Here is a 12391-nt window from a genome sequence, read left to right on the forward strand (position 1 = left end):
ACTCTCAACTATCTTTCTCAATCCCTCATTATAGCATTGGTAGGCTTTGTTGTTTGTAGAATATCCCAAACAGATACCTTCAACACTTATAGCATCAAACTTTCTGATATCCTCATCTCTCTTTATATAACATTTGTTACCAAAAACTTTAAAATATTTCACATTAGGAACATGACCAAACCAAAGCTCATAAGGGGTCTTATTGGTATCACCTTTGATATGAACTCTATTGAATGTATAGGCTGCAGTGCTAATAGCTTCTCTCTAGTAAACCTTCAAAACATTTCCTTCAATCAACATGGTTCTTGCAGCATCTAAAAAAGTACGGTTATTCCTTTCAACAATCCCATTCTGTTGTGGGGTCCTAGGAGCAGATAGTTGTCTTGTGATTCCATGCATCTCACAGAAATAATTGAACTCACCAGAATAAAACATCAGATCTCAGAGAGTTCATCTTCCATCCGGACTCAGTTTCAACTTTAGCTTTGAATATCTTGAATTTCTCAAATGCTTCTGATTTTTCCTTCAAATAGACAACCCACATCATTCTGGAATAATCATCAATAAAGTATCTATCACCCTACACACTTCTAACATTTGTAGGTCCACACAGGTCAGTATGCACAAGATCCAACAATCTATCAGATGTATACCATTTTATCTTGAAATAAATCCATGTTTGCTTACCCAATTGACATTCCTTACATACCGGATTAACAGGTTTAACAATCTTAGGAAGATCCCTAACAACTTGTGTAGAACTGGTCTTGATCAATGAATCAAAGTTTACATGACATGTTCTTCTATGCCACAACCAACTCTCATCTATCTTAGCAATCAAACAACTTTTCTCACCAGCACTCAAATAAAAAATGTTACCTTCAGTCTTAGTTCCATATGCAATCTCTATACCAAAGGCATTCAAGATCTTGCATTTATCATCTTTGAATTGTAGATCATAACCCTTATCAACCCTGTCCAACACTCAAAATATTATGCTTCAAACCTTTAACATACAAGACATCATCAATGTTATGCTTACAATAAAGAAAAATAGAACCTCTCCCACAGATTACATAGGCTTTGTCATCTCCAAATCTAACTATTCTATCATCATACCTTTCCATGCTTACAAATTTTCTTTTGTAACTAATCATATGATGTGAACAACCATTGTCAATCACCCATTCACCCTTTTCTTCTACCTTTGTAGCCAAAGATTTCTCCTCAATAGAACAACTAGTGGAATCGATAAGCACTAGTGTTTATTGTGTTTAATGGCAATAAACACAACTTCATCTCCTTCTGATTTAACCTTTGTAACACCTTCATTTGCAACATAATAATAGTTCTTCTGGTTCCTAAACTTCCAGTTAGACTTATAAGGCTTATCATAATTTTCATTCTTCTCATATCCATCATTCCTATAATTCTTATCAAACTTATCATGTCTGTCATACTTATCCATTCTCTTTGGGCATCTAGAAGCAAAATGTCCTATCATATTACAAGAAAATCATTTCAGGGGTAACTTTCCATTATACTTACCAACACCTTTAGGCAATCTCCAGGAAATCAATGCTTCAAGCTCATGAAGCTCTCTTTCTTGCTTTGTTGTCTCTCTTCTTTCTCTTTCATATCTGGATATCTTGCACTCATCAGGATCATATTTCTACTTACTGGACATAGATAGTGATGCTTTGAATGTTGTTTTAGACTTTCCACATGATTCTCCAAATTTGCTAAGCTTAAATGCAGCAAGTTTTCCAACCAATACATCTCTTGTCACTGTAGTTACACTACGGATCTCATCTATAGCGGCAACCTTATGTTTATAAGTAGGAGGCAAAGATCTAAGCACCTTAGCAACAATCTCATCTTCTTCAATCTTTCCACCGACAGATCTGATACTAAGGACAAGATCATTCACCTTATCCATGTATGAATGTATGTTCTCATCATCTCCCATCTTCAATGTCTCATACTTTCCTTTTAAACTTTGTAACTAAGCAACTTTCACTTGACTATCACCTTCATATAGGATTTCAAGCTTCACCCAGATCTCATGTGCGGTTTGAAGTTCCATAACATTTGTCATTTAAGAATCATTTAGGGCACTAAGCAATGCTTCCTTCGCTTTGATATTATATTCAACTTCCTTAACCTCATCAGGAGTGGATGGTCCATTATGAGGAACAACATAGGCATTCTTAGTAATCTTCCAATAATCTTCTCCAAGACATTTCAAATGCACCTTCATCCATCTCTTCCATACAATATAGTTGTTTCCATCAAATCTCAGATTGTCCTTCTTGAAATGAATACCTTGAGCTTCCATCCCAGATCTCCTCAAGCGATTAAGATTCTATCGGAGGATCTAGCTCTGATACCAATTGTTAGCAACAATCAAGAAGGAAGACTAAGAGAGGGGGGGGGGGAGGGGTGAATCAGTCTTCATCGGATTACATATAATTAAACACCAAAACATAAACTAATCAACTACAACAACAGATAGATAAGAAAATTAATAGCACAACACACAACACCAAGATTTTGACATGGAAAACCCAGTTAAGGGAAAAACCACGGTCGTAACCTACCTACAGTAAGATGATACTCTGCAGTAGTATGTGAAAATATTACAATGGGGAATGCACATGCATTCAAGCACACTTCCTAGAGCTCACTACTCAAAAGATATATGCCTAGTAGGCTACAACCCTCAGGGAAGTCTCATTGACTTACAATATGATTGGAACTACAAACCGAAAGAATGAAATGCAATGATAGTATCTACAAACGCTTGATGACAGTTTTGGTTAAGAAAAAATGTTTGTTTTGCAACACCAAACACACCTCAACACTTCGGTGAATTATATATCCTTGTTCACTTAATCTCCTCTTTTTGATAATACAGACATAATACCGACACCTAAATTACATAGGCATCTCACCTATTATACAAATCATCAACCTTGATAAGAAGGTCAGCTAAACCCTCAACTCTCAACTTACAATTACAAAAATTACATTGCACGATACAAAGATCAATCACCAGATCAATATTATGATTTAAATTGCATAGCATGGACCTAATTCAAATTCCCAAATGATTACATCCACTAGAAATGTCGCCAAGATCAACCGCAACACGCTACACCACCAAAAATATTATATAACATGAAAATCATCACTGATTTGTAGAAATCACTAGAACTTGCACAACGATCAATAAAGATCACCAAAGCAAATAGGACACGACTAGGAAACACCAGCAAGCACGTTAGAATCATCCAAAACAGTTGCACCAACACCTCTTTTCAAATATTCATCGGTCAACATCTCAAAGCTCAAGAGCACAACCAATCAACAAATGTCACAAGGAAAGATAACTTGCAAAGCACCAAATCACAAACTATATGAAATGAAGATACACAAGATCATCCCAAACAATAATCCAAATTCTCAACACAATATCTAATCACACCGGAATATAACTAAGGCAATACCGGATCCTTTAAAACAGTGATCAGCAAAACCAAACTGCAAAACCGGATCAAAAACTCTTCCCAAACTCATCGAAATAACCCACAGGAATATGTTGACATCAATGACAACAATATATCCTAGCAGCAACAATGAACAAAAATCTCCCCAATAATCCAACAATATATGGTGAGTGTCTTGGGAGCGGATTCTTCCCCACCCTTGCACTATGATATCACAAATGTTTGGATAACTGACTCGGTGTGGCCGTTATTTCTAAAGCTTATAGTAAGGGTTTCGTTCGAGTGGTCATAATTAGTCGCATTTTTCACTCCATTAAAGGAGGTCTCCCGGCTTGTAGAGGTTATTGTCTACAAGTTTTCACGTACCATATAGGTACTAAGGAAGATGCGACGTTGTTATGACAGCATGTAACACTCGTCGCTTGCAACTTTCGTTATAAACACATTTATTTATAGTGGCTTGGATTACTTGGTGTTATTCATTGCCACTTAGGTTGTTCCCTCTCACTTGGCCTTATAGGCTACTTGGGAGGTAGGCATGCTAAAGGTTGTATCCTAATTTCAAAAAAGAAATAAAGCAAGTAAATAGTAAGTTTGGCTTTTTTATCACCCAATTAAGAGGAGATCATATTATTGGTATTTTGGTATGGTTTTGTCATTGATGTCAACACCTACTAAACACTTATCAACTCTGGCACTTTGGAGAATCAACAAAATTCACCAGCAAGCAAGTGACTTATGCACAGTCACCGGTATCTGGTACACCGGCAGGACATAATGATCACCGACACTTGGAAGGGCATGGAAAACACTTGGTTATGTCAAAGACATCGTGTGGACACCTTGTCTTGGAGTTTTGTTTATTGGTATATTCGTATTTGCATATTTGTTGTTACCGGCAAATAGGTCCAGGTTATACACCGACAGGTTTATCTTTTCCAGATCAGCATGGCACGCTATGGAGATGACTTATTGTTGTTGTAAATGCATTAAGCCGACATGTTGAATCGGTTATTGCATCGGGCATTAATTTCTTTGTAAAATGATTTTATTGTAATATCTTGTAGAGTCGACCTACTAAAATTGGTCTTAGGTTATGATATAAATATAAGATCTTATTTGTAAGATTGGTAAGGGAATGCGAAGAAGATTTGTGTGAAGGTATATGCGAGAATAAGTAGAGCTATACACGCAGACATCATTTGAAGGTGAAGGAAGGTTTTGTGAAAGCATATCAAAACTACACCGGTACTGAATCCAGCACATGAAGATGCTATTTTGAGCAGTACATCCTTATTGGATTTAACCATCCAATTGTAGTCAATATGATTCCTATTTTGTGTTTGAGTAGTGAGCTCTAGGCCCTTGGCCTTTTTGCATGTGCAAACCCCATTTGTATACACTTACTATCTGCAGTAGTATCATCGGATTGTGGGTAAGGTTTCCCACCGTGGTTTTTCCCCTTACTAGTTTTCCACATACAAATATTGGTGTTATGTGTTGTGGATGACTTTGTCTTTTTGTTTCATGCATTAACATTTACCGGTATTGCAAATTATTTGATAAAACTGTCCACCGGTAATAAGCAGAAAGTTGATTAAGTTGTTTTTGGCTTAAATTTATTTGACAACTGATTCACCCCCCCTCTCAGTTGTCTCCGGGACCTAACACATATACCTATTACTTTCAAACACGGTGTACAAGTTATTTTTATCCCATCATTTCAATGTGGTGTATTTTCTACTTGGAGATGTTGCTCCAACAAATATGGTGTTGTTTTTAACCAAGATAGCAAAATGTTTGACACTTGACAAACTTAGGAAAGCAAACCTGGTCAACATGAAAATAAAATCATATAACACATGTCAAAGTGGTTTATTTTTATCCTTTGCAAGAAATGATAATGAGATTCCTTTTAAAACACCAAACGGAATGTTGAGTTCTTTTTAACTTGCACCAAAAATAAAGTGAGATCCATTTTAATCTTGCAAGAACGAAAAATGTTTGTAATTCCTTTTAAACCCTTTGTAACAAAATGGAAAATGAGATTATTTTTAAACACCAATGAAAGATGAAGTTATTTTTAGGTCCTTGCAAAATGAAAATGAGTTCTTTTTAAATTCCTTTGTAAAATTAACTTTTGTGAAAAGAAATCAAAATCTATGCTAACTCCTTGGAACTTGCAATAAATGTTAGGACCTACAAAAACCTCTCAAAAAGTTAGTCAAAATGGTGGGCTCACAAGCCTAAATTTTTCATTTTTTTACAATTTTGAGCTCTCTACCCAATACAAAAGTGTTAATCTGCTAGAACCCAAAAGTGCTAACAGAGAAGCAAAAGCGCTATATTACAACAAAGATGCTCTTTTAAGACAAATGTACTAGAACATATTGAAGGTCCAAACAAGGTGCAAAATCCAGAACAAAGACGCGATATCGGGTGTCAAAGGGGCTAAAGCGCTACCTATGCGTGACAAACCTGCAAGTTTCAAAAAAAATTAGAAATTTTTAACTGGTTAGAAGATGAATGGGAGATAGCCCCATGGTGGGCGCCAAAATGATGCGCATGAAAGGTTCCAAGACAAAAATACAAGTCCAAAGAGTTAGATGTAAGTTCCAACCAAAACAACACAATCAAAATTTACAAAAACCTCAAAATGCATACCAAGAAAGATTAAAAAGCATGTAAATGAAGCATGAAACAAAAAGAAGAGAGAAGAGACTCCCTTAGATGCTCCCAATGATGCTCCTTAGATCCAAATGAGTAGAGCTCTCAATTTTTAGCACTAACCATGGATGCCAAATTGAGATTCAAAAATGGTTGGAAAATGATCTTCCTATTTCTATGCAAATGCTAGAAATAAGATTTCTATGAGAAATCTTAAGTGTTTATGCTAATGCAAGTATAGTAACAATGCTCCGATGCTTCCTTTTTTGCTTGAGAAATGAGGCTCTATTTATAGGAAAAATAGAAGATTGGATGGTCAAGATTGATTGGGCTTGTGAAGGGATAGGATTGCATGATCCTCAATCTATGTGACACTTTCAAACCAATGCGGTGATGACAAGTGTCACCGTGAGAGGGCTTGAGATGAGAGGGAAGAAGCATTTAATACTTGAGATGATATGAGGTTACCATGGATGGTTGGGGTTATGAGACAAAGCTTTTATCCAAGGGTAAAGTTATTACCCAATGAGTAGAATCTTGTGCAAATTTTACCCATGGTTAGGCTTTGACCGGGGGGGAAAAAACCATGTGGGTTAGTGTGTTGAAGAAGCAAAGCATTTATGACTCTATAAGAGTCTTAAATGGTTGAGATGATGGGTTGGGGGTTAATTTTGGTTTAAGATTGTGCAAATGATTAGAAGAGGGATTGGGATAATTTAGAAGGGCTTAGGAGAATCTAGAAGGAGGCTAGAAGAATCTTAGAAGGAGGTTAATGAGAAAGTGGGTGAGGATAAAGGGAATTTCAATTAAAATAAAATTCATTTATTTCAACTAAATTGTGCAACTTGCATTTGTAGGAGAATGCAAGTGGATGGGGAGTTTTAAATAAATATTGATTTATTTAAATAGGGTTTTGATTTGGGTTTTTAAATAAATGTTAATTTATTTAAAAGAGGGGAAAGGGGAATTAAATAAATTTATTAATTTATTTAATAGATGGGACTATAGTCAGTAATTAAATAAATTTATAAATTTTATTTAACTAGAATAGAAGATGTGTGGGGGAAAAAGCGAGACTAGGTTAATCATGCCCTAATCCTACCTTTTGACACACATTACGGAATACGAAAGAGCCTAGAGATATCGCACAATTGGCTACTTCTTTTTGTGAAAGAGAGAGCCACGGGATATCTATTAGGATTTCTATTCCCTTGTTGAAATTGTAAGATCAAGTAATGCAAGTTCAAACCCTAATCCCAAAATGCAAGTATGAGCTAATAACAAGATTGCAGAATTGAGATTAAACAATGAACAGCTGTAAATACAAGGATGCAATAAGAATGCAGATGTGTACCTGGAGTCAAAATCGGACTGAAAATGTTCGGGACGCGGGCGCGGGCGCCACTGTCCTGAAAACTGCACCGGAAACTGCTGTTCTGCACTCTGGAACACTGTCGGAAAGCTGTCTGAAAGCTGTCTGTCCAGAGGACCAGGGCGCCCAGCACCTCTGTCCCAAGGACCAGGGCGCCCAGCGCCCCTGTCCCAGTCTTCTGCTCTGCAATTTGATACAGAGTGATGTCTCGACCTTCTCTCTCCGGATCTGTATCCCGCGGCGTCGTCTGAATCCTGAAACCTGCAATGATATCTGAAAAAGGGTGTATGGGCGGCTATATAGGGTTTTGCCTTAATCAAACCCCCGCTTCAGTGATTTCCACCTCCACGAATAGCCAAGTTGTTTTGTAAAATGTATTGTGTGTGCAGACCTAGTGTGTGTGCAAGGTCCTAAAATGCAAGAAAGCAAACTAGAGCAACCTAGAAAGTAAACCCTGATTGCTTGTAAATGATAACGTAAATGCTCTAAATCAAGATGCAAAGTGATCTAAAGCATGAATAAATGATGTATTGAAGCTTATGTAAAGACATGAAAACAACATGAAATCATACCCAACCCTCAAGGGAGGAGTACAAGCCAATCTTCAGTCGGTAATCTCCTATTGTTCTTCAATGTCTTCCAAGCCCTAAATGGATGAATGAATTAATAAATGCTTGATAGAGGGATGTTGTAAGATGTTGAAGTCTTCAAAGATCTGCTCTTTCGCTGCATATGAAGTTCCTGAAAACAAAAATCCGGATCCCTTCAAATGAAGAAAGAGAGCTCTTATGTATGAAACCCTAGGTCGCAATTTTGTCTTTTGGCCGACCTAGAGATTGAATATCCCGCCAATTTCTTGGGGGTTAAGCTTTATTTTATGATTGGATCGCGCTCCTAAAATTTCGGGAAAAATGTCCGGGACCGTGTGCACTCCGGGCGCCACAGTCCCGACAACTTTTCACCAAATTTTCAGGGCCGTCAGATATGATGATTTTAGAGAGAATCCCGAAGTTACAGGTGATTTCGAGATGTTTTGACCCCCGAAATTAAGCCCCCAAGCTTAGAATAGGGCTTAATTAGGGTTTTTGATTAAGTGATGTATTGGAGGAATAAAATGAAAGGGGCACGCTTTAATGAAAGGGCCTGACTTTGTGATGTGGAAAATGGTGAAATAGAACCTTTAGACCTAATTAATTTGATTAATTAAGTGCTAAAGGGGAAATGCCATGCAAAGTGCAACTACGCCAAGGCGGGTGCTAAACTAGGTGTTAAATTGTACTGCTTTAGCAAGTGCGTACAATTTATGACGCTACAGAAGAATAGGCTAAGGTGAATTAATTCAAAGTAAATTTGATTAATAGAGGAATATTAGCATATTAAATAAATATTAAATATTCATTTAATTAGTGGACAGATTTATGTGTCTACATTATCTGTAATCATTTGTAAGGCAATGATTCCTCTAGGGTTGTAGCCCTTATTGTAATTTGAGCAGTGAGCTCTACGAAGTGTGCCTGAATGCATGTGCATTCCCCTCATGTAATATTATTATAGTTCTAACAAGGTATATTAATATTGTGGGTCTCAATCTCACTGTGTTTTTTCCCTTAATCGGGTTTCCACGTAAAAATCCTGGTGTTATGGTATTGTGGTTATTTGCTTTGTGTTTCTGCACTCTACTTTTATTCATTTGCACTAAGTGGTTTAAAAGACAGATTAAGAATGTTAAAAATTACTGAACACTGATTCACCACCTCGCTCAATGTTCCTTGATTCCAATAATTGGTATCAAAGCTTATTTCTTGAGAAGAAGCCTAACAACTTGAGGAGGATCTAGGAAAGTGGAAAAATGGATTATTGTAGTCTTAGACATTAGCTTGTTGTAGCACTTAAGGATCTTGATCAAGCCCAAGTTGAGGTCCCGCAAGTAAAAGCACACCTTAAGGATGTCAAGAACTTCATTGAATAATTTAAGGATTAGTTGAACAAGTCAAGGGAGAAGAGAAAGGAACCTGTTGATAAGTTGAAGGAGAAAGAAAATCTAAACATTGATGAAGAAGCCCTGAAGGAAAAGACATAAGAAAGTGATAGACTTGTTAGAGCTAATATTGTCTAGAAGAATGAGATGGAAGCCATTGTGATAAGATTGATAAAGGAGATTGAGGAAAGGAAGAATAATGAGGAGAAGCTTGCTCAGTCCTTGAAAGACAAATATGAAGAATGTTGCAGACTTGAGAATGAGAATGGACAACTGAAGCTTGACTTACAAGACTCTAGACAACATGAGGAAGATCTTGAAAGGCAAATCATTCTCATTAGATATGATTGTGATGTTGCAAATGAGTACAAGGAGAAGTTCCGGGTCAGCTCAACCAAGCTTGATGAAATGCTTGCAAGCTAGAAGAATCCTAATGATGCTCAAGGTCTTGGATTTCAGAAAGGTGACAGCTCCAAATCATCACAACAAAAGAACAATTCAAGAAGGCCTCCAGTAAGGCAACCTAATGCTCATAAGTTCAATGGTAATTGTTTTGTTTGCAATAAATTTGGTCATATGGCAAGTTAATGTAAAAATGGGATAAATAATAATATTCCATCTTTCTCCGGTCAATGTTTCAAATGCAATAAGTATGATCATAAGGCAAATGACTGCAGAAGTATGATGAACAACTTTCAAAATAAGAGAAATGTCAGATGCTATACATGTGCTAGGTTTGGACATGTTGTTAATCAGTGGAGATCAAAAGGAAATCAGATGAACTTCGGGCTTAGATAGGGAAATGTCATTTTCTATGCTTGAGAAAAAATTGGTCACATTGCTGAGTATTGTAGAAGCAAAAATGTGAATAGGAGAGGTCTGGAAGACAAGAATAAGGATGTGAAGGCAGATGAGAAGGGATAAGAAAAATTTGAAGAGATCAGAGATTAGATGAAGAAGACTTGGTTGAAGAAGAGTGATGATAATGTAGTGAATGGATCCACACCTAGTTTCGTTGCTAGAACCTCATCCGGTAACTAAGCTAAGGCATCCGGCCTTAGGGGGAGGTTTTCATAAAAATCTTACAAACCCCCTATTGGAGATTTGTACCTGGTTCTGGTAGGTTGCAGATGTTTTATTTGATGATCACTAACTTAGTGGAAGGTTTTATGGAAGTGTTTGATGATCCACAAAAGATTTCCTGAAGATCTGTTTGTATGCAAGGTATCCAGAAGAGTCAGGGTTAATAAGTGCATTTATTATAACTAAAAGTTAGCTATGCAAAGGATAAAAAGCAGAATTAACCTATTCATGTCTCACTTTGCATTCAAAGCGAGAAAGCAGAAGAGTGCAGTGAAGCAGAATTTCCAAAGATTCAAAGCGAAAAGAAGATTTGTCGTGCGATCTTGCATTTGATTGAAAGGTATTTATCGATTGCCACTTGTTTATTTTGAAGCTTAAATTTTTTAAAATGGCATCCTCTAGAATTACGACCTCGTTGGTAGTATATGTCATTGAAAAGAAAAGACCTAATTTTAAGAAGCATCCATATAAGTCAGTGGAAGATGATCCGAGTGGTTCTTTTTCATCAGTCGCAAATAGAGTATTGAATGTGGAAGACATTAGGGCTTACATCCACTGCAATATTGATGAACTTGGGAGTGCTCAAATGTTGAAATTATACACACAACACATGATTGATGGAATGGGCAATCTAAAACTTGAATTTAAGTTAATAGAATAGAAGGGTTTCACACAGTTCATCAAATTTCTCGTGTTCGATGAACCTGAGTGGGTATGGTACATTCTGAGTAGAATGCATGATGAGTTCATGTGGCTTGACAAACCCCACAAGATTACCAAGAGTGCAATTAAGGCGGTGACTTGTTTGAGCTTAGTCGATGAGGTACCTACTTTGAGGAATGTTAAGATCCAAAAAGTAACAAAGGTTATCAGTTCCTAATTTGACAAAAGGTCAATGACCATTAGTGATATCATTGAACATTATGTCAGGTTTGCATCAATGGTGATGGGATACAAAATATATCATTCTAGTCAGGACAATTCAGTGTCTGGTATGACCATATATGCGGCCTATCAGATGTTGAAGGAAGATAAAAAAAAATATGATTAATGTGAAGTGCTCTGGAGTGAGCTATTGAGCATCTTGAAGAAGATCAAACAGGATAAGACACGTGTATTTAAGTTTGGAACTTTGATCATATGTTTATGCTTCTATGTTATGAATGATATTATGGGAGTGGGAAAAGTTCAGTGGGCCTATGACAGGCAAGTGATAATGCAAATAAAAGAAACACTTCATGGCCTTGGAGATGCTACAGTCCAATATGGCATACTATGGGGATACTTCAAGACCTTGCAGAGCATGATGCAGAGCAAGGAGAGAATTCCTAAGGAGATAGTGGAGAAATATGAGTACACAATTTGTTTTATGGTTGACATTGTCTAGTTTCTTATGGAAGCTATGGAGCCAAGAACTTCATGGATCATGTCCATAGGGTATTAAGTTGAAGAACATGTTCTTAATGCATATGCTCAACACTTATTGAGTGAATCGGTGGATAAATATGAAGAAAGGTTTGAAACTTACATGGAGAAGAGCTTGGACTTACACACTAAGTTTAAGAAGCCTGAGATTCAAAAGAAGGTTAGGAAGGAGGTGGAGCAGTTGGCAGAGAGCATGGGGATTACCAAGGAGGTGATCTGGAGAGCGAGAGAGAAGAACATTTTGAAAGAAGAATAGTTCTCCTAAGCCCCGAGCCAAACCATTCGGTGAAGGAAAGAGGAAGAGAGGTCAAGCTAGAGTATTCATTGTTGTTGATGAAGAAGAGACAGTCTGATGAA

Source organism: Cryptomeria japonica, chromosome 3, assembly GCF_030272615.1.
Source record: "Cryptomeria japonica chromosome 3, Sugi_1.0, whole genome shotgun sequence".
In the NCBI taxonomy this organism is placed as follows: domain Eukaryota; kingdom Viridiplantae; phylum Streptophyta; class Pinopsida; order Cupressales; family Cupressaceae; genus Cryptomeria; species Cryptomeria japonica.